Source organism: Ciconia boyciana, chromosome 2 (genome assembly GCF_034638445.1).
Source record: "Ciconia boyciana chromosome 2, ASM3463844v1, whole genome shotgun sequence".
Lineage (NCBI taxonomy): Eukaryota > Metazoa > Chordata > Aves > Ciconiiformes > Ciconiidae > Ciconia > Ciconia boyciana.
The window spans coordinates 77,344,728-77,369,012 of NC_132935.1; the positions used below are offsets into that span (position 1 = coordinate 77,344,728).

Sequence of the window (24,285 nt, forward strand, 5' to 3'; positions counted from 1 at the left end):
GCATCCTCGCATCTCTCTGCTGCAGAAGGCTGCGAGTGCTGTATTATCTACAGTTCTGTTAAAAAAGAAGTCTATCTCTGCATTGAAAATCCGCATGCACTTGTAAAGCAGCACTAAACCCTACCAAACATCTCCTACCTATACATTGTCATGGCCCCAGGGGAACTCGGCCCTTCCATTCACTAGGCACACTCAACAGCTGCTCAGGCAGAGCCTGGCCACTCGGCAGCACTTTGGTACCACTGTCCATCGGGGTAGGATGTGCAGTAGGGTCCAGCATATATTGACTGGATACAGGTGAAACTCTTGAAAGAATACGGGTGTGCAAAACGCTTTTCAACTGCCAACCTGTTTGCCACGCAAGTAAATAAATCACACGTGAGGTTCAGTCTTCCATTGCCAGGGGTCTACTGTAAGACCTAAGGCAAACAGTACGGCTTCTTCTTCTAAAGAAATGTATTTATTTTTTTTAAGTGCTTCCTCTGAAAACCAAAGGTAGGGGCACGCTGCACATTTTAAAACACAAACCAAATAGTTCACAAACCAATTTTAATAGTTATCTCTTTGAATCAGGTTATGTGTTTGTGTACTGACACTGCAGCCTGAGAATTAGTTGCCAAATTGGCAATAACGAAGGCCTTTCCTCAATGAAGAGGAAAGAAGAGACCTGCAAGACTTGCAGAGATTTGCTTCACCAAGTTGTACCCATTAATCCTCTGAATATTTAAGCCAGTATTTTTTTTTTAGGACTGACTGTTGACAAGTATCTCTAACATGTGGCTTCTTCCATAGTTTTGGGTGGCTTCTTGCCCACTCAAGGCTTTGGATGTAGAATGGATAGCAGAATACAGCATGTCTCATGTAAAGTTACCTGCTTTACTAATTTAATGTTACGGTGGTACATTTGTGTTTGCAGCCCCCTCAGTCCGTCCATGCGAAGCACCACTGGGTTGGACAACACAGGAAGGACGACTTCGGGGTGGAAGACACGCTCCTGGGTCCCACCGCACACTGGGAGGTGCCCTGGCCTTCAGCTGAGATAAAGCAGCATTATTAACTATGCTGTCCTTGGTGGAACTTTAAAATATTTCAACTCTAATCTATATAATTCTAATTGTGTTTCAGTTAAATACAGTATTCTTCTTGCACCTAATAAACTTTCATCCCAAGATGGGTTCACCTGCACATTAGGTAAAGATACCTGCGCGTTTTGCATGCTGGCCTGTAATAGCCCCATGATTTACAAAGCTATATGATATAAAGAGTTAAAATATTAAAAGCAGAATCTACTTTCCATGGAGAATTTGTATGAAACCTACAAGACCACTTGAAATTTAAACACTATGTAAAAGGCACAAGAGGAACAAAAGTGATGTCAATCCCCTGTGCAGGATTTATTTCATTCTGGGAAAGTAAATGTTACCAGCTATACTTGGTTATAAAAATCAACCAGGGAATAAAGTAAAAACAGTGCAACACATGTAATATAATTCACTAGGATTCAGAATGTAAATGCCTCCATTCACAATTAGCAGCACCTTAATGCCATGCGTGACTAGTCCTTCTTGCATTAGAAAGTTATTAAACGTAAAGATGCAACTGGTTAGCCCTAAATTGTTAAACTATTTAATATGAGGGAAAGTCATTGCATTGGTAAATCTATGGAAGAGCAATAACCATCTACTTGAGAAAGGGACCCCACAAAAATAAATGACAGCAACAAAATATGTTATTGAGCAAGCTAGATGGTTTTTTTAGTGTCATGCAACTTTTCTACAGAAAATTGCCTATTTTCTGGTTCTGCATTTGCACCCATCATTACTGTAACTGCAAGTATATATAGTACTTAGACTGGCAACAGTCACCTGGCATCCTTGCCTCATCTTTTTCTTTGCAATATTGCATGCGCACAATATTGTGGTTAATGTTACAGAAAAGGTCATCAATGAAAAGGCTGAACTGACTATATTAGAGCAACACCATCCACATAAATGCCAGTACAACATAGTGTCCAAACATGGGAAAATAATTCCACAGCTCTCCTTTTATTATTTCTCCAAATCCTCAGACTTCTTCTAGGGAAGAAACCCCCAAGCTTCACCCCAAACCTCATTCAATTTTGAAGCTGTATGAGCTAGTCCTGGCTCTTGGTGTCCTGTGGCTCCCTTCCTACCAAGCAGAGCTTGGTAGGCACGCATAGAGCCTTGGTAGAGCAAGGCGTGCATAGATGCCACCTCTTGATCTAAAGTCAGGTATTCCACAAGACACAGACACCCCAGCTCCAGTCAAGACCATTATTTTTTTGCATTCTTGTAAAAGTTTCACAGCATCATCAACAGTATTGATATCTTTTCATTTTTTTATTTTTGGTGGTTCTAAGCGACGCTCCTTCCTTTCCTTTTCCTCTGAGGAGCAGTGACAGAAACCAGATGTACATGGCTGGGCCGGCCAGAGGAGACCAGTCTGCAGCGACGGGGGAGACGTGGGGCGGCAGCGGTGGGACCCGCGGTGCGGGGCTGCCCCGGCTGCACCTGCACCTCCAGCAGCCCTTCCCCGGCCCCTGCCAGTCAGACGGACGGTGCTGAGGAAGCAGCTAATGATCTGATTCTCCGTCTGCCTAAAAGGACAGTGGGGAAACTGAGGAATCGAAGAGTTTAAGCAGTGGGGCAAGGAGGCAGGGCTGGCACGCAAAGGCTGGTGTTAGACTCAAGAGTGCCATTTTCTCCCTCTCCCTTAGCAGAGGGAGGCAGAAGCACACGTCTCCAACAGATTCAGAGCGGATAAGTCGTCCTGAAGGCATGGCATTTGCTGAAACTACTGCTTTACTTAAAACTGGGCAGTTTTTATTGATTTAGCAAGTTTTTCAGCTTCCCATCTCAAAGGGCGAGACATTTTTGAGTTTTTCAAAAGCTTGCAAAACTACCTGACTTAGCACATGAAAAGCATTTCCAAGTAAATCGGGGCTGTTCCAACTCCAAAGCAGTGGTGGGCTTTCTGACTAGATGTTGCTGTTGCAGGAGCAGTGACTCTCTTCTCCCCGGTCTACAAAGCAGGCTGCCTGCTTTCGGAGCTCCTGCTTGGTAACACCACTACTCTGCCCAACTTTAGCACCTGGTACTCGTTCAGTGCAGCAGTGGCTTGTTTGAGCTTGTTTGATCTATAGTATAAACAGCCCCATCCCCAACCGTATGCACTTATACAGCTCTAAGGAAGTAAGTGGTGCTGCACATCTTCACGGTAGATGAAGATCTTGCCATATCACTCTTAAATCTGGCAGAAAATTCAATATGACATATTGTACCAATTCCGAGTGCAGCTTGAAATCTACAACGACATCATTTGTTTTCCTAAAGTATATACTGGCGCTGTCAGGCTCCGCTTGAGCCATACCATGCTGGTATCAGCAGAGAGTTCTTTCCTAGGGCTAAGGCACAGTTGCTGCCGTCTCAGCCATGTCTCGAAGCAGCAAGTTCAGTGCAAATCCTCAGTTCTCACACTGAGCACCAGATTGGCGTGCAGCTCTCAGCTTCCCCGCATCCGAAACAGTGAATCCTAGCTTCCAAAAGCAACATTTATACTGGGATCTAAGGAACGAGGAAGGCATATTTGGTGGTTAATTCATTGTGAGTTTGTAACGGGATCCTCCCCTCCAAAATGCTTAAAAACTAAAAAAGTTTAAAAATATTACTGGAGTAAGTGCTGCTAGTGTGGTTTTTTTCAAAGTCCTTACACTGGTCCTGTGAAAAGCTTCCAATGACTTATATGTTATGCTTCAGTGTTGACAAATGCAACAATCTAATTAAAATGCAAATTTTGTTATCTCGGAAGGAAACAGCCGATGCCAATTATCAGCAGAGGATGCCCAAGCCACTCACCTACAGAAGCAAGAGCACCTGTAACCTTGACAACCTCGCAAGAGGCTCTCTGAAGCTTCTCCTCCTCCTCCTCCTCTCCTTCCACAAAACCACAGCCGTACGCTGCAGAGTTGTGCCTGTTTCCTCTGCAGTCTGCCCCTGCTTTTGCATGGGCACGTGTTCCGATCAGTTCAAAAATAAATATAAGATACAGCAATTTGGTAAATTGTGTTTTAATCAACTGTTTTCATCATGTGTTAAACCAAATTACGGACAAAGAAATCTGTTCAACTGCAAGTTAATGTGTTCGCCTGGAGAATAAGTCATGGCAAATTTTCGCCAATTAGAACTACAGTGACAACCTCTGTAATATAACACTTTGATGTAAGACTGCTTTGGGCTCTGGTTTATACTAAACTCCCTAATAGCTGCCCTTTTAATAGCTCCTTGCAGCAGTCAAACAGGTCACTGCCAAGGTACCTGACAGCAGTCCCATCTACCCTGGCAGTTTTATGGCATTCACCATTGTGGTATTAGAGCACTTTGTAAATGACATAACCTCAACATTTAGCTTAGCCCCTATTTTTTTTTTTAAATTTACCTTTTTTTCAGATTTCATGGAGAGATTTCCAATGGTTACAACATGAAAAGACAGATCCTACACTTCATCCTGGAAGTCTTGAGAACCATGACATTATACAAGAAATAGCTGTGCTGGGTGAGATCAGAGGTCCACCTGCACCTGCAGAAGCCAAAAGGGGATGCATGGGAAAGTACATGGGGACAGAGCAAGCACACGCACCCAGCTTCCAGCACTTTCTGAATCAGAGTTTGTAAATGGCTCCTGTGTGCTGAGTTAATAGAGTTAATGGATGGAGTTAATTGATTTCTTTACGATTAACCTCTCCAACATCCTGCTGAACCCATATAAACAGCGCTTGGTGGCAAGGAGGTCCACAGCTCTTGTGCACAGGGTAGAATGGTTTTCTGTTGTTGTCTGACGCTTTCCACCCACTACCTAAACTTGGTATCCCCAAATCCTGATAGTGGAAGAGGCAGTAACAACCACCCCCCCCTCTTTGCCATGCCATTCATGAGCTTGTAGACCTGTATCATGCTTCCCTTCCCTCCCATCACCCCACCTGTGGCCCGAGGAGGCTGGTTCTGCACCCCCATCGTCCCTGCTGACCTCCCCAGACCTCTCCCAGTTCTGCTACCTCCTTTTTGGGCTGTGAGGACCAGACCTGTGCATCACACGCAAGTTGTAGAAACACCACGGACTTGTACAGTAGCACAGTGATATTGCCTGTTTTGTTTCCCATTTCCCCCCTACTTCCTGACATGTGCCTGTTGTGACCAGTGATGAAAAAGTTGCGCTGATGTTTTCATGACACCATGACTTTGATACCAGACAGAAATCTTACAGAAACAAACATTTCATTACACTCAAGTCAAATCTGCTGCTGCCTTTCGCATCAGAGAAAAGTTTCACTTTCCAGCAATGCTACTTGACAGTCTTCCGTGTACAGCAAGAGTGTTCCTGTTGTTCAGTAATTTCAGGAACACGCCAGGGAAAGTGAAGCCTTCCCTCCCACCTTTCAGATCTTTCTTCTTTCTGATGTTTCGAGACTTCCTCCAGGATCTGCTGCAGATGCCAGAGAGACTAATGAAACACTGAGCTGGAAGAAGAGATGTAGACAAGCTCCCTGCCTGCACTGCAAGCTGCCTGCCGCTGCAGATGACCCGGGATGCCACAGCACAAAACCAAGGACCCTTCCACACCCCAGCTGGAGGTTACACCGGGGAGCTAGGACAGCCAAGGACCAAGCCATGGATAAAGGGTGGCTGCGCCTGCCTCCCAGGGCATGGGACACATAGTCCCTTATGCACCTGCTGAGATATTTGGGGTTTGAAACGTGCTAACGCAGCATGGTGAAACAAAATAAGTCTGCTCTGCCACGTAGCACCGCAGCAGCAAGATTTTTGGGATGCAGGCATTATCTCCCTCATCCCTCTCAAATCTACCACTCCCTCTAGATATGGTATCGGTACCTACTTTGTGCCCTTCCAATCTCTAATCTCTTCTAAAGGGTCTGTATCTCCCTGACTTGATTTTGTTTCCCTCTCATGCGGATATATGTATAATACGTCTATCTCCTGCGAAATGTCAGCTCGGAAGGTAAAGCACAAAAAGCAGCTGGCAAAAGTAGTCTGTGACTAGGATTACAGCGGACTCTCATTCTCTCACAAAAATAAGTTCATCACCCCTGCTGCTGTCACTATTCTGACTGCTCCCAATCCAGTGCAACCTTTTACTCGCCTCAGTACCTTTGGATGCTACTGAACCAAGTCCAAAGGAGAGTTTTCAATTACAGAAGAAGGATTCAGGTAGACCCAATTTTAAGAGCAATTCGAGACCCTGAAGAACCATGTACTATTTCTGTGGTTTATCAATGCCTTAAGATACTGGCAGCCAGAGAACCATGGCAAATATCCTAATAGACTTCCAGTAAGCGTGTATATATATATGACAGGGAGAGGAAAAATAAAGGTATTAATCCATTTTGCAATTTTACCTAGCTGCTACAGCAAATAACAAAAAGACAGTGTGTGCAATCTGCTACCTTTCATGAAAGCAGCGTTTTGTTCATGCTAGATAGAGCCTTGGTGCTTTTAGGAATAATAAAACCCCTCCGTTAGAGTCATGTTTTGTTAGATGCACAGGGAACAGACAGATTGGAAGAAAATCTGCCAAGGGCAAAACAATTAAAAATAACATTTTGCTACCTAATGTAGAAGGATGGGCATAGCAGCATCTGCTGTGAGTGGACAGACAGAAGAAAGCTCAGTGAAGTTCTCCGGCAACTAAATGGGGTGATCACGTCCTCAGTGGCATTGCTGTGACAAAGTGGGTATCAGAGCTCGGGCACCTGCTGTAGTCTAAGTGTGCCTGAGTGTGTGCGCATGTGTGTGTGCAGGTGCTTTAATCCGGAAGACAAAACAAGCTCTAATCTTACTTAGAGTTGGGTTTTAATATTCTGCTTATGAGACTCACAAGCCCTGTTTATGACTAAGTTCTGTTGTTTTACTTTTTCATTTATCAGATGTGACAGCACTATTGATTAATGTTTTGTTCCAGCTCCAGCCCCAGAAATTGGAGGAGTGTCCAAAAATCCCACAGAACACAAAACAAAGCCACCACAGCTGCTGGACTGATCCTTCCCACCACTGCTTTGTCTCAATTCTGATTCTCCATTGCCTTGCACTTTGCGGTGATGTTCGCATCCCTGGAATGACAATGCCAAATGCGACCAAAACCAAGGCTGCACAGTAGCTTTTGCACAGAGAGAAATTGCTTGCAGGAAGGGAACAGTCCATAATTCTGCCGCCGCCGCTGTCCCCTTGGATTTTCATGTGTATCCAGAGAGCAGAAATTCAGATATCTGCTTTTTGTGAACAAAAAGAAGCAAAGGAACATCGCACACTACACAATCCAATACCGCATGAGGCAAACAGAAAGCCTCAGAGCATAAAAGCCCAACTAAATAGGAGGCTCGAGTGCCATAAAAATAAACTACATCAAACAACTTCCTTTATCAGAAAAAATATAGACAGACTTGAATACGCTACTTAAAATGATTTTCAAAAGTCCTACGACTTGTAAAGGGATATTGTGTTCCACCCAAAACCGGCACCAATTAGACATGAGCTGAACACTGTGTGTATCTCACAGAAAATTATAGAAACACTTAGAAGCCAGCAAGCCGTGCATCAATTTTGCGCTCAGCTTTCTTGCAGCTCCATTACCACCCAGATGATTAGGAAATTAGAGACACCGGGCTTGAACGCATCGGGAAAACTCACGTCAGATGCCTCAGACAACAGAAGCACTGGGGGGCTGGTGCTGCTCACCTGCAGCCCAGCTCACTGCCGGCCCTGCCTGCTGGGACCGGGTTTTCACCGACGTTACGCTCGCAGAAAGCTCTCCCCAGCACCGACCAGACCAGATGGTGACCAGCCTGGGCTAAAGCCGGCCTGGAAGAGAGGAGAGGAGGGTGGTTTTGGTCTGGGACGTGCCCTGCAGCGCAGCATCCTGCAGAGATGCTGGCAGTGGAGCGGAGCCCGGCGGCTGCATGGGAGCGGGGGTACGCAGCGACAGCATCGGCTACTTGCTTGGAAACTATTTCTGAAGCCCAGAGAGGGCGGTCATGTCTAAGAAAACAAACTGATGCATCGCTAAATTTTCCCTCAGTTACAGAAACTGCAGAAGCCCTGCCAGGCACCACAGGGAGAGACAGACTGACAACGGCGGTGGGACGTTGCGTGGGCTGCGGCGGGGTGAGCTGCTGCCCGCCCCAGCACTGGTAGCACGGGGGCATAAAAGCCCTGCTGCCGGGGCTAACGGAGCTAATCCTTCCCTTTCTTAAGCTGTTCATTCATCCCAGTGACCCTGCCGGGCTCGGCGGGGTTACTGGGGGCCTGGTGAAAGACCTGCTCAGCACTAAGTCATCTTCTTCACACCGGGAAACATCAGCTTACTCTTCAGACTAAGCAAGCCGTGTGAAATGCCTTTGTTGAAAGATCCTCAACAAGTTATTCTAAAAACTGCCATGCAAATTTAAATAGACTCCGTACTTCCGAAAGCATGTGCTACAGGCCGTTAATTTAATGCATCAGAGACCTGCTGCAAACGCTGGAACTAAAAGCACATTTTAATCAGCCAAAACACTGCAGCACTGGTGGGCTGCAGCGTCTGTCGGGCAGCTTAGTTAGGTCGCTGACAAGTGTACAGCAACTCAGGCAGTAATGCACAGGATTGTATGTGTACTGAAACACATGCTAAATGAGGGATGCTAATGAAGGAAGAGATTTTGAGAATTATTATGCAAAAATCCCTAAAGACTTCAACTAAATTGAAAGCTAAAGTGGTACCAAAGTACAGCATAATGCTGCTTTTGCAATGAAGTGGAATCTAAATGAGGATATTTTTTCAGTCACTATAAAACACTGGGTAGCAAGAATATGGTAAGCCAGGATGGCCAGTGGCTACTTACGGCTACAAGGAATTATTCAGTCAAACTGACAAAACATTATCAGTCAAGCATCATCCATTTTTTCACCCCATTTTAGAATAAATACAGTGAATACTGTTAAATCAATGGTTATCTTTGTTACTGAGAATGATTTATATCAAAATACTGAATGTAGCATCATTCAATTCCAGAAAGACTGTCACAGTGGACAGTGACAACTCTCCCAATTAAATAGTCCACTTGCAAAATCAGGTGTGTTATAAGGGCTTGCTTTGGCTTTTTTGTTGTTATTTTGGGGTTTGCCATCATAACCAATGCTTTGGGGGGTTTTGTTTTAGTTATGGCCTTAGGGGCTTGCCTACACAGACAGATTTCTAGCCCCTCATCCAAATTCACTAGAGCTGGCTTGCTCTGGTTGCAGTGGTAGAGATGCACCTAAAAGGGCTCTCTCTAGGTAATCCACTGCTGAAGTGATACACACCAACCTAGAAAAAGGCATCTCCACCGGAGGAGCAGCGGTTTGGGGTCTCAGACTCCCGTGTAACCCTCTCATACAGACAAGCTGTGAGCAGCGTTGTCAACTGCAGATAAAGGGAACAGAAGCCGAGACTCTTAGAGGGAATCAAGCCTGTGCACTGACAGAAATAAGTGGTGGATCCAGCATGTCAGAACTGCTCAGCTCCATACCCAGAGATGTGACCCATGGTCCTGTGGCAGTTTCTGGACTGCATCTGCGATGTTATGCGCATTTTATCGATTTCCTTTGAGTTACACGACAAAAGGTGAGAACCCAGCTGAGATTGATCCCAGCACGACTGTTATTTAAAACAAAACAAAACAGTTTCACAAAGGACTTTCTTTAATATATACTGAAGACTGACCACCTTCTCTTCCTCCTTCTACCTTTTTTTATTTAGAATGTTTCCAAAAATCTGCCTCCTAAAAATAGATAAAATAGTACCCCTTATTACAGGGATAGAAGCGACAGGGATCTATGCCGAAAAATTAATTACGATTGTCGGCATGTCATACATCACTTTAAAATATAATGAATTCTAACAACATCCTTTGCCGTGCATCATTAGCTTCATTTACTGAAATAAAAAGCTGTATTTCTAAAACACAGGTGTAGTGCACAGGAATCAGAATGGACACTGAAGAACCTGTTTACTCACCAGTCCTACTGAACTACTACTATCTTTAGGTGTGAAAATTTACAAAATAGACAGTTTTAATTGCTGGTCGTTTTAACATGATACTAATATTATGTGAATATAACCGTAAAGAACAGAGATGTTAAGTTTTCCTAAGAAAAAATTCCTTATCAACTTTAAGATGCACCCAAGTTACTCCACAACTGAGAAAAGTCACAGTATGTCTATGAGCAAAAGAGTGGTTATGCTTTGCTCTCCATGCTGCTGAATCAATAATTCTACCTTTTCTTCCCCTTTAATGTTTCTCCCCTGGTGGTTATGAAACACAGCACTGAGACAGCTTGCTTTGGAAAGACTGTATTTTGTACCTGTTCAGGAAGCCAAAGAGAAAACATCAGAAAAATGTTGCTGTGAGAGCACGCCCGTCCTGCCCCCGGTACCCCAGGATGCCACCGGGGAAAGCCTGCCGTCGGTCCCTGCTCCAGCGCACCCCTCCTGGACAGCCACAGCCCCCGGGATAAGTCGCTCGGCACCCACCTTTGCCACCTAAAACCGAGGGATCTGGTCCAAGCCTGGCACCTGCGGCCCCCGTGGAGGGAGGGAAAGGGAGAGGCACGTCAAGGGGCAGGCCACCGCACCTCCTTCACAGAGGCGCTGCCACAGCGGTTCACGAGCCCGCTCTGCAGGTTGCCCCTTCACCAGCACCCGGATGCTCTCCTCACGTTTCCGCCCAGTTTCTGACGTGGGCTCGTACCGCTTTCTTACCTTATCGAGGTCGTGCACAGAATAAAGACTGAGAGGCTAGAATAGCATGGCAATTTGGACCATAGAAATACTCAGGATAGGAAGGGGTGCACCAAATAATAATTATTATTCTGTTGATCAGAAACTGTCGACAAGTCAGAGCTGCAAATTTAAGACCCCATTCCTGAGGAGAACTCACACATTCAACTTAGGACCATGCCTAAAGACAGATGTTTAGAAATGCGACAAGGTACTAAGCAAATCTAAATATATTAAGTTGCAACATGGAAACCCATCACGATCAGAAGCTAATTCCCTCTCGTTTCTGGTTGTATCACCCTTACACAACTCATGAATCAACAGCTGCCTAACAGAGATGCTTTGGGGTAGAAGAGTAGGAAGCCAGTAGAAGGAAGGGCGATTCATTGCAAAGGCAAAACAGTAGGAAGCCACTGGTGCTGGAAGAAACCAAATTAGTAGGATTGCAAGCAGGAAGGAAAAAGGCAGGAAAGCAGGCAGGGTGACTGGCAAAATGATTTTAAGGGATCATCTCTTTGTGGAGATGGAAAGACGGGTGATTTGAAGTGAGAGACATGAATTACGAAAGATACGGGAACAGGTTTTGTTAAATGCAAACATTGTGTCTTTGAGTTATACAAACCCTTTCATCTCAGAGAAGTGCAGCAGCACAGAAATTGCATGTCACTCACAGGGGCAGACATAAAAGGACATGCACTACTCCAAAGAAATCTTCCATACAATATTGCTCGACTTCTTAATTTCTGGTGTCTGAATTCAGCACTTATCTTCCCACATGCTGCAAAGTTAAGACCACCATTTAATATTGCAATGCTCTTCTCCTGTGATGTTATTAGTGCACACTCTTTCTTTCCGTTACACAGGCCTGTGAAATTGGACGGAGCACAGCAAAGGAGTCAATCCCCTTAGAGCAGCCAGACTGGTACGTACATGGCTGCATTTCAGCTGGGTCAGGGTCTAGCGAAGGAAACGTACGGTGATGATGATAAGCTGAATGTTTCCTTCGACGTTCCCACTGCAGCTTTTTAAGAGGTATCAATGGATCTGGTTTGCGTATTTATCCATGAACTGTAACATCAGAGGGCAGGCTGTTTTGGCTAGGAAGAGGCAACTGTTTGTCCCAGTTGGACAGCAGGATACAGACACACCTTCAAAAGAAATCAGGGCCCATTTAGGGCCCGCTGTTTTCAGTCAGCGCAAGCTCACATTCTAAGCAGCTGAAATTTGTATAATGGAGGTTGCAATGAAGTTTGCTCCTCTGAGAAGGAAGAGACAAGATATTCCCAGTCAGCGGCTGAACTACTCAAATGTCCTACCACTAAGCCAAAAGCACGTGAGGATGCAGGCACTGCCAACATTACTGAAGCTACTGCGCACCGGAGTAGCCATCAAGCTCCAGCAAAGATGTTCCGGGAAAAGTAAGAAATCAGATCAGGCCTTTTACTAAAGTAACAGTCCAGAAAACTCTGTCCTGGCAAAAACCAAATTGGCTTCCAGGCAATGGCCCCCAATGGCCAAGCTGGCGTTGGGAGGCTGGGCTGCTTCCTAGATGTCTCTTTCTTTTCCAGCACGTCAGACCTCTGGAGCAGTTACTGAGGCATGAAGGCTAGTCTTTGTATTTACAGTAATAGAATTATTGTAAACCTATTCTTAAGTATTTCCACATATTATATGTTTCTTCTTGTAAAATTATCTCCAAAGGCAAGTATTATGGAAATAAAAATTCTGGGGGAAAAACAGCTGGTGCTTTTATGTTTATCTGAAAGCTATGTTTGTTTTCTCCTAGGCAAAACTAGAGCCTTACGAAATTGTAAATGATTCCCAAGATGCTTTGAACTGATTTTCATAAAACTCAGATTAGCGCACTAGAAAAAGAGTAGTAAATAAAATGAAAGCAGCAAAACTAAAAATTACATTTTACTTTTCTAATGAAGTTATTACTCCAAAATGTCCTACAAACAACAATTATGCGCTTGATTTATGATTACAATGTTAGCTACTCCATTTGTCTTTGGGGTATTCTTCTACTCTGCGGTAATAAAAATGATCACTGCTCACCTGCCACGTACACAGCATAAGCGTGAGGAAGACCTGGGAAGCTGGTGTGGAATATAAGTCATTAGTTTACAGAAACCCCCTAGAAGACAAAACTAAATTAAAAGGAGGAGCTCTTAATTACAGAGTGGATCAAAGTGTTGTAAAACACGTGGGATTCAGAGAACTGGAAAGGGAATGTTTCCTGGAGGAGAATCGATGTCCTAGCTAAGGGGGAATATCAGCCCAAGAGAAGAAACCACCAGCTCCTCTGACTTGCTCCCTTTTGCAAGGTGTGGTTTATTCCTGTTTTGCTCAGGGGCTTAACTTGCAAATACTCCCTTTGCACTTGATATCAGAAGCTTTAGGAGCACAATATGTACTTGTAAAGTCTACAGCCATCAATGGATTAGTAATTTCTTTTCTCATTCTTTATTCCAAGTATGTATGTAATTTATGCATGTGCCATTGAAATCTGTGTATTAACGTGCATATAAAATGAGTTCTGTAAGGAATCTTTGCGGAACAAAAGCTTTGGAGGGCTTTTCAAGAGAGGATGGAGAAGTGGTCAGGAGAGGAGGAGTTTTAAGGGGTCTCCTTTCCACTGGAGAATGCACGAAGCCTGGAGGACAGAAGATCCAGTCCACAAACAGCAAACAGCTTAAGAGTCGTATGATAGCTACAATGATTTCCTTCCCTTTTTTATTCGTACTTTTTCTTGCTTATTGCATTGTAAACTCTTCAGGGCCGAGGCTGTTTCTTGCAAATTTTTTTTGCATAGGACCTTGCAAGTTAGAGGAATCCTAATTTGGAAATTAATTACAAAAATTATGATCAACATTCTTCTTTCTATAGGACCACTTAGGGCTTTGCCTAACAGTCCAAATACTAAGTGTTAGTTATTTTGACATCGCTACTAAATTATGAAGTAACAAATCTCATTGAACAGTGAGGAAAAGTTAAAAATAAATGAATTTTCTCACAGGTGTGTTAGAGATGAAGGAAACAAAGAATGACCACAGTCAGAAGAGCTTTCAGGGCTTTAACATTAGTAACACAAACATACCTACACACGGTAACACTCAAAAATTAACAAGGTGGTTCTTCCAAAAGGAAGAGTGGCAACCTTTCAGTCTCTTCTCGTCAGCCAGCCCCATCCCCTCCACCGTGTTAGCTGCTCGTCTCTGCACCTCCCCTTTGTCCGCTACAGCTTCCTCAGGTGCAGAGACCAGGATTGCACACTGCGCTCACACGTGGGTGCATCGATGGGGAGAAAATGGTACCCTCTGCCTTATTATCCTTCTTGATTATGGACGGTATTTCTGATTATGGGCGATATTTCGTTGGCTTTGTTGCCTGCCGCCGCACATCGAGCTGGTGATTCCAGAGACCTCTCGGTGACCACTCCTGAGCTGCCACCGCCACCTCCCAGTCTAGCACAGAGGCACCATCTAGGTTATTTACCCTATGGGCATCACCGTACTGAACCTTGTCTGTCAGCTTTCTACCCACTCCATTTTGTGAGCTGCTTTTGGAGATGTTTGCCACTGGCACAGCATCTGACTATGCAAAAGAGCTTCGCACCATGCAAAACCGTGGAAATCAACTGCATGCTCCCTGTCACCGGTTCACTGATGAAGACGTCGATTCCCCCAGGAAAAACCACAAGAATGCCTTGGCCGGCATGCTCCTTGCATTTTGCTTTACTAGGCGTTCTTTCCATGAATGTGTCTAACCATTTTTCAAATCCATGCAAACTCCTGACAGCCACGGGAAACCATGGCAATGACTTCCAGAGTCGCACTCTGCCGAGTACGAAAAAGCACCTATGTCCTTTCGCTTGCTTTGAGCCCTTGCCTAACAATTTCATTGAGCTAAGCTAGTTCTTTTAATATGAGAGACAGCAGAGGTGTTACTCAGAGGATGAACAGCTGAAGTTCTTGATAATAAGGATTTTCTCCTTTACGATGCCTTCCAGCCAAGGATTTCAAACCGTATCTTGGGACTTACATGCTGTAAGATTAGCCAGAGGTCTATGAATTTATATTTTGAGGATCTGTTCACTTTCTTAAGCACAAGAATAGCAATGATTTTTAATACATTTTTTCCCCTTGTATTTTGAAAAAGGGAAAATCACCTAAATCCTTTAGATGAAAGTGACAGTTTTTCTTAAAATTGCAGTACAGAGACACTAACCAATTTCTAACAACCATTAAATATATTCTTGCTATCTGAAGTGCATGTGGAAATAATGTTTCCAGTATTATTATTTTACAGGCTAACAAGGGATCATTTTATTTCTAAATTGCAATCACAAAAAAAACAGAATAATTTTTAAGGGAAGTCTTGACCATAATGCTGTGAATAAGACCACTTAAATGCTTTAAAATAGGCTAAAGCACTGTGGAATGGAAACTTTTATATAGAATTTGTATCATTCCAGGCAAATTACATCAAGGAATAAAATACATCAAGGAGTCTCCTCCCTCAAGCATGAGTGTCAGTTGATTTCTACTGTATTAGGAACACTGCTCCAGGTAAAAACATCCCAGCAGCATGGCAAAATAATCCAGTTGCAAATATAAGTTTCTCTGAGGCAATCATATGCAAACAGAAGCAACGGCTCTTCAAAATGCCTGCAATAAAAAATACAGTTAAGCGCATCGTCATCTTTGGCTTATGCTGCAAACACCCGAACTGTCAAAGAATGCTGGGACTAAGTCAAAATACCCTAATCATGTTTAAATAATCAGATTGATAAATTTAGATTCCAGATTTCAAGCCTCCTTGATATGTTGTGTCATTTTCCCTGGGCACAAAGTCTTAGGAAATAAAGCAACTCTACACCTGTAATTACGAGACTCATATTTTAGCTAATTATGGCATATTTATTCATATTAAATAAAACTGTGTTGACAAGTAATGACTGAATGCAGATACTGACAAGTCAGAAAGAGACAAACTCTTAAAATAAGTTAAAATGTCAGATATAGTGGAAGGCAGCAAGAAAAACTTTGCTTTTTATCCCTTTGGCACTTCCTCACCTTAGCCTTCACTTCTTTTCAAAGTGCAGCTTTTAAAAGCTGCACTCAGTCACTTATTTTTCCCAATAACTAATCTATCACAAGTTCTTTCTGCACACGACATTGCTTTTAAAAGACCAGTTCTAATGCAGGATTCTGGTTAAAAGCCAGATTCCACTTCCAGGCTGTTAAAAAGTGAGACAAAACATCTAAAAGAGAGGGCTAGCCTGCCTAGCCATATTTGACCACACTGGACTCCCATTACGGACAGACTTCCTACGGCTTGGTTTCTTATTTGTTTACTTTCTATTAAAAGAAAGATTTTAAGAAAAGCTTCCACCCCTGCCACACTTATTTTTTCCCCGTACGATGCCCCTCTGCCCTGGGTTCAGTTTTCAAATGTGAACTCCGTGAAAAGATTGCAGAAAGATTGTGCAGGGCATTCAACCATATAGACTTAGGAGAACAGAGCACCTTGGCCACATGGCAACAGAGGAATGGGGATGGTAAAAGAAATTGTGGAAAAACAAGAGAGTGAGGAAATGAAACGAACAAGCAAGAAAGGTTCCCACGCAGAAATGTGCATGTCTGCACATTCAGGAAATCAGGCCCAAGGCATTAGAATGATTTCAAAAGAGCTCATGTAATATAAATCAAACTTAAGAGCGTCCTTCCTTCCTCCAGCTATCAGGGCATGAGCAACTCACATCTAAATGAGTTGTCTCAAATCTACCCCATTGCCAAGTCTATGTGCATTGCAGTCCCCAGCGTCGCCCTCGGCACATTATTTTTCTTACTACCTAAGTCCCCCATCTTCCACGTACACACAAGAAATAACATTGCGTATGCAATTTTCCTACCTTTAATACCTGCATTCTGTAAAAATAAAATTACTGTAGTCAAAGAGCTCCGAGTTCTTGTTCCGTTTATCTTTCTGTCTTCACCTCTAGTCTCTCCATCTCTTCCTACTCCAGTCAGATTTACCTTATTTTCTTCCTCGCCCTTAGCCCCTCCTGATTTCTGAGACAGCTGGAGGACCCCCTCTGTTGTGCAGTAACACAACTTCATGCTGCCTGTTCAAGTACAGGCAGCGGACCTGACCAGAAAGGTGCACCATATCACGTTCTCGCAGACGGGCTCTGCAAGTATCCCCAGCTGCACATCGACTTCAGGAATACCATGTCCTGGCGAGGGATTTGCTTTCTCATTGCAGATGCTGCAATTTTCATCAGAGGAGTGCCTGTTGCATGAATTCACCCGCACTCCTCCTGAACTCCTGTAGAACACTGATAAAAAAGCTAGTCCTGACATCTTGGCTGTCCCTACCATACCCAGCTGTGTTCAAGGCAGACTCAAAAATACTGCTACGACTTTGGTGCTTTCCCACAGCAACATGTAAGCGTGCATCTCACAGAGGGGGTTTTTTGGTCTTTTTTCCCCCAGCACAAACCAAAGAGTCATATTAAGATTCTAATGAAATTCTAGAAAAATATACAGTACATATTGTCTATTGTTTTTTTCAGGAAAGCTTTGGGTTCTTGAAATTTCCATGTTTCTAATTTGGGCTAGACATTGGCTTCATTTGACAGTACGGGGGTAATACAGAGTTTCTTCACATCATTTCTTTTTGGTCATAAACATTTTCTTTTAAAGGCTTACCCAATATGTAGCATATTGAATACCTAAAAAAAGTTTTATTTTTTTTTTTTTTCCTCCATCCAATATGCTGTGTCACTTTACAGGTGCAGGTGTCCCTCACTCTTTGACTTTTTGCCCTATGGTTATCACAGTTTTTGAGAGTGAGCTGCTAATTTAGGCACTAAATGTCTGGTGACCATCCACATTTTTGCTCATGTTTTTCCTGTCTTTCAATAGAGTTTTCTAAACCATCCAAGGCCTAAAGATTCCCCATAGGTTTTAACAAAAAAAGTTGCACATGCAACTTCCAAACCAAAACACTGATGTCACATTGCTGAAAACGGCTGTATTCATGCACCTGTGCACACACTCTCATAAACTAAAATACTAACTCCAAAGAAGTTCAGTCAACTGAGGAGGACTCAAGTCTCGCCTCCCAGAAAGAATGACACTGAGGAAACACAGTGAATAATTACGGGTATGGGCATTTGGGCATTGACAATCTATGATTTTAGTATATTATAAATATATTTATTTGGATGGTCCCTAATTCATGCTTGTAGAGTAATGGTACTTGCAGAAATCATAGACCAAGCAGACTGCAAAGCATCTCTCAGAGCAATTTTGGATTAATTGCAGCCTGTAAACTTTTAAGGAGGAGACAAACAGATACCTGTAATCTTTTAATAGAAATGCTTCAAGTTTCTTTTGGCATAGATTTAATGCACATAAGAAAGCAAAATGTATGCACAGTCAGAGCACCAAAACCAATGGAGGATGAATTTGAGTAAGAACCAAGTTTACTCATCTAAATTTGGATGGGGAACCATCCTTCTGTCTGAAGGATTCTTCCTGTCCTGGAGCTGCAGGACACAGCTGGGGCTCACTTTTTCCTTCCAGTATAACCAGGGGATGGGAAGGTTAATTCTTCTGATAACGGAATTAACTCCCTTTGCCTATGTCCCAAACTCCCACATATCGCAAAGGTATTACAGAGCTGTTGCAGAACTATCTAAATGTGCAATAAGGATTGCTCCCTGGTGCAGGAATATGTCAGAACATACCTAGTAGCAAGTTCTTAGGGCTGTGGAGAACCTGCCCTGGCTATTTTCCTGATTTTTGGTTTGTAAAGCTTTACTGAGCTGTTGAAAGATTCAGAAAGTTCTTTACTCAAAAAAAGACCATGTTTTCAGGCTATTTCAATTCCAGAGATATAAAGAAGGAAGGTTTGTGTAGCCAAACTTTTACTTTTACTGTAAAAAGCAAGGATGTGCAAGCAGAAGGGCTAGGTGTGCGAGCCGCATGGATTCATTTCCCTCCTCATGGGCTTTTATGGCCCATAGGTTGGACCAGGGACATCAGTTTTACGCCTCAACTCTGCAAAACGGGAGCGACTGCTGTGGATGGGATGGGGGCAGATTCAGCCTGAGAGGTGAACCAGGCACACACAGCAACGGGGGGCTCTGCAGCTTCCCGCAGCAAGCAGCTGAGAAGACTGCAGATGTCTTTTTGGAGTGGGTCCCTAACTTTTCACAGGAACCAGATGATTGTGGAGAAGTCTGCTTTGACTCCTGAAGGTGAGGCAGTGGCACCAGGACCGATAGTTTTTTGATAAGGGCCTGAGATGAGACTTCACTATCAGTTCCTTCTTGGAGTAAATAGTGAATATCAACTATTCCTGCAAAGCTGCAGCCCAGAGGAGCAGTCATCTCACCATTTTTCCCTCACAAAATCTGAGCTCTGTAGGGGGTATTAAAGTCTATTAAAAGTCTATTAAATACTCCACCATGAGTTTATATCTGAGAGGGGAAGCAGGTTCACTGACCCACAAAAGGGAAAAAAAAAAGTGACAAAGTGAAAATTTTGCTCGTCATGGAGTCTAAAACGATTTCACAATTTCACAATGCTCAAATTATTAGGAAATTTAAAATTGCTTATCTGTGCAATGTGAAATGAAGCACCTACGCACACATATATACAGACAGAGGACCAGCATGAAAAGCAACTGAAAAGTAAGAACTGTTGCTTAACTGAAAATTACATAGAATAATAACATTTAATGCTCTATCAGAGACCCTAGTTGTGATACAATGTACTGCTGTATAATAAAACTTGTTCTGCCATAATTCACTGTCAAGCAAGAAAAAACAGATGAGGGAAGAGAAAGGGATTTCCATTCACATCATTTTAAACATAAGGAAGTTCTACAATCTCATTTTTTCACAGTCACAAGGAAATTCTGTGGCAAAGCAGAGGTTTATATGAACGTGCTTTGCAGTGTTCATAGCACGTGGAAAAATGAGCCAGATCCATGTTTGTTATACACCAGATTATCTCCATTGACGTTCAAGTATGAGCTTGAGTGACTTGCATTAATTGAGCGCTCCTGAGAACGTGGACCAATGCTATTTAGCTGCATAGTTGTTAACTATACGATTATGAATGAGGGCAAGAATTTAAGTATTTTCTTTTTGAAGGCAAGGTTAAACTTTCAGCATACAACCAGCACCTTCGCAAATGGAAAAGTAGTAAAACTAACTGTGTCCAGCCCGAGGGAGATAAGCCTGCTAGGTGCAAAGATGCCTAACTGGTACAGGAGGTGCATATTTCTGAACGGTCACAGACACACAGCAGGGCACAGCGGGAAATGTCCGATGTGGAGATACTCATTTTGTGTTACGAGATAATTTGGGGAGCACAATCAGATCAGGCTTTGAGAGTGATCAGTCAGTGTGAGACACACGGTGGCTAGGTCCATGGTTAAAACCACTTCTGGAACATCTGAAATAGACTCAAACATGAGGCTGCACCAGACCCAGCTTAAGGCTCTTCAGGGACCCACGTGCGCCAAGGACATCCCCCAGTCCTTCCCAGTGACCAGTGCCCCTGGAAGGGAAGAGCCAGATGGGGGGTCATGGTGGGCATCTTGCAATGCACAGCTGGAAGAACCTGAACAATAAAATGGAAATGTGCTGGGGCCTCAGAGAGCTCCCCAGGGCAAAGGGGCAGCTGATGACACAGCGACTACACACAGACCAGCTTCTGCATCTCTCTCGTCTTTCTGCACAGCCCAGAAGAACAGCACAGGACAAGCACTGGGTACCAGGAGCCTGCAAAGCCATCCTAGACTCAGGGTGAAACTTTCAGATACTTTGGACCACCCGCAGAAATGAGAGCAGCTCGCAGGCTGACTTACCTCGGCTTTGCCCACAGCAGCTGCACACAGGATTTGTAAAGAATTCTTCTAGCATCTGCAGCTGACAATTTTCATCATGTATGCATCTGGGATGTTTGTCTTGCTAGTACCTATATATTTCAAGATAGTAAACTTCTGAGGCCTTGGTTTTATTATTAGAACGATTTTCTGCAAAAACATATACCTTTTTTTTAAAAAAAAAACAACCTCCCAAAAAAATCACTCCCCTCTCCCCATCAGAGCTTTACACTGCCTGCAGAAATTACATTAATTAGCACTAGCTTCTATAAAGACGGACAGGAGTTTAGGGGAAAAGTAGTAATCACTCAGGACTTCATCTCTGGACATGCTGGACTAGACTTGCATTTGTTTCTCAGTTCCTGCTCTCTCGGTAGGTGATGCAAATAGGCATAGATGCCAAATCGTTCTAGCAACTGAATATAAACAACAAAGTCTTCTGAAAATATGTTTGAAGGATTAAAAGGGAAAGACTGTTTGAAGGATTAGAAGACGAACAGTAGCAAGTCTGAAGTAGTGCCATGTCCCTTAAGCTGCATGAGTCCAAGCACGGGCCAGGGACTTTTAAAACTTGAGGAAAGTTTTACCCAGCTAGAGGTGTAATTAAACATGACTGGAGAGCACACTTAAAAAGCACCTCAAGGACTGCTCTTGGCCGTATGAGTTTTGTCCGTCTCGCTCAAAACATGGAACTTGTCCAGGCCCTTTCAGGAAAAGACAGCCGGTGATCAGCCTGCTCCTCAGGCCCAGCAGGTACTGGTGGGTCTCCTCAACATGCCAGCTTCTAACTTCCCGAATCGCCGCTTTATGACAGTCATGCTTTCACAACAGAAATACGCACAGTGAAGTCCCTTGCAGTGGAAAAAAACTTGTACTGAAAGCCAACGTCCCTCGGGCTCACACTCTTCTGCTGATACGTGGGCACTTGGTCCTGCTACCACTGCACAGGCTGATGAGAAACCAGAGAAAGGAAGAATCTGCCTGTGTCTCGGGCAAAAGACTCTTTTTATTGAAGAGATTTTCAGAGAGCAACAGATTCTTGTAACAAAAGCGCACAAAAGATATCTGATGTGAGAATGTAGACCATGAGTTAGAAACTCCATTCTCTCATTTACTGGAGAACAGATCACTCTGCATGGAAGTCTTACCTTTGCAAAATCAGGTATTACTGGTTCGTTCATTATGGGGCGATTCTGAATTCAATACCAGGAGCAAATTCCAAAACAAGTTTAAAAAAGACAGCAATAAAAGACAGGTTTTTGTTCCAAACCACCAAAATCATTGGCAGCTATGACCAACCCACAGTCACAGTGGCAACAGTATTTAAAATATAGTAATAGGAGTATAAAAATCAACCACAAACCATTCCTGCAATATGATGACAACCCTACTTTTTCTCCCACTGAATAGCACTAACTCTGTGTGACAGCCACACGCTTATTCCGTGGCCCCACCTCTCAGTCATGGAGGAGAGAGGAACTGTTACGACCTGAGCTGCAAAATCTACATCAGGCAAGTTTCAGTTGCACAGTAGAATTTTCTTTCTATACAAGATTGATTTGCCACAAGGGTGCCTTTTCAAGGTGGTTACCAAGATGAAAGAGAAATGCCATAGCGTCAATTTTGTTTGTCAAATTTGTTCGTACTTCAGTTACTACCAGTCCACAGGGTGTTGGAAAGTTTTTGTGCCATTTAAAAAAAAAAAAGACCAGCTTGAAGTGCATCACATATTTGTTCTGTAGCTACATTCTCAACAAATTTTTCCAAACATACAGGACAGTACAATGCACACTACAAGAAGATGCAAGTTTCAGCTGGTGTCACTACAGGACATATCTTCATGGATCTTCTTCTATAAGTTGCCCAGATCTGCATGCAAAGTGCAATTCCAGCTCCTGGCAAAACCTTGAATTAAGGTGAGATATTACAGAATCACAGAATCATATAGGTTGAAAAAGACCTTTAAGATCAGAGTCCAACCGTAAACCTAACACAACCAAGTCCACCACTACACTGTGTCCCTAAGCACCTCATCCAAACATCTTTTAAATACCTCCAGGAATGGCGACTCAACCACTTCCCTGGGCAGCCTGTTCCAATGCTTGATTGTGAATAAGTGACGCTGGTATCACCTTGGGAATTTACACAGATATACCATAGTTTTTTGGCTGTCAAAGCACTTGTCCAAGACTGCTGAGCAACATGTTGTAACTGAACAATCCCAAAGGACAGATGCGAGTTGGGCACATATTTAGTATCCAAAAAGATCACTCGGATATTGAGGCCTTTTTCTTGCAGTTCTTAAGGACTTTGGAAAAAATCCAACAAACACTACTCGAGCAGGTCCTGTTAGTCTGCTGATGCATCAGTTAACTCTGCCAGCTGTTGCTGGTGATACGCTGACTACACAGAGTAGAAAAGCAAACATTCAATAACTTCACTAAGAATCACCTTGAAAGCCATTTTCCTTCACTTCAACGTTATGATCAGGTGTCCCAATAGAAAATACGTTTGCAGAGCTCCGTAGAAAGAGCTCTGCAAAGATCTCAAGAAATTAATTCAGACCTATTTATAATACTCAAAACAGAAAGAGCTGGACATATGAGGGTCTCTGACACACTTGCCTTGGCCCCTTTTCCTACCGTGCTGGTAACAGTAGATGGAACTCTACAAAAAACAAAATGGGCAATTTTATTTAGAAGAACAGTACAGCACAAGCCCTACTGAAACTTTTCAAGTTTTCACCTTCCAAGGCCATCTATCTAAATTATTGACAAATTGAACATGATCCAAAGAATTGATAGTGTTAACAAAACATCTATAAAGTTTGTGGAATGTGTTCAACCATCAGCTCTACATGCAAGTGCAAAAAATCTTTGAACTTACTCATGCTTTATGTTAACAGGAGACTTCCTAAAATGTTATAATGTAAAATACAGGATGGAGCAAAAACATTCATTTGGAGCAAACAGCTGCAGGTTACAACAACAGAGGGAAAAACCTATCATCTCATCAACATTTACTGAAGACTCATGAACCTGTGGGTCAATTAAAGCTAGCCCAACCTATCTAACAACAGAGAGGTGCTGCAGAAAAAGTGCCTCCATGTCTTTGGTGAGTTCTTCCAGCTAACCAAAGATCCCTGCAAGAAAATCCCGCTTCTCAAATCACCTCTACACCACAAACAAATGACTTTGCTTGTGCTTCATCCTACACACAACAGACCCAAGTCTGTCCTAATAGTACTAAATGCATACACGCATGGCATTCTGCTCAGGCTCTGCAATGATGTAACATGTCCAGTATACCAGAAATTTAGAACATGCAACACTAATTAACCAAAGATTTATCAAGTTGTTAATATACGGGCTCAAAATCTGCAAAGCACTGACAAATCACAATGCTCTTTTGGTGTGATACTCGATTAGTGCACTTGTAAGCAAAGAAAATTGGGAAATCTAAACACTTGGACAAACGTTTGTTGGGGAATATACTCCTTCTCATGTGTGTGAATGCACACAGCGTGCTCTCTGTTCTCTTGCAGAAAATTCA

General features: G+C 43.2%; 1 protein-coding gene across 1 annotated transcript in view; it reads right to left on the reverse strand.

Annotated features, from left to right (window-relative positions):
- The window catches only part of VWC2 (von Willebrand factor C domain containing 2), a 59,143-nt gene that overhangs the window by 1,118 nt on the left and 33,740 nt on the right, over nucleotides 1-24,285 (reverse strand). The window lies entirely within an intron of this gene.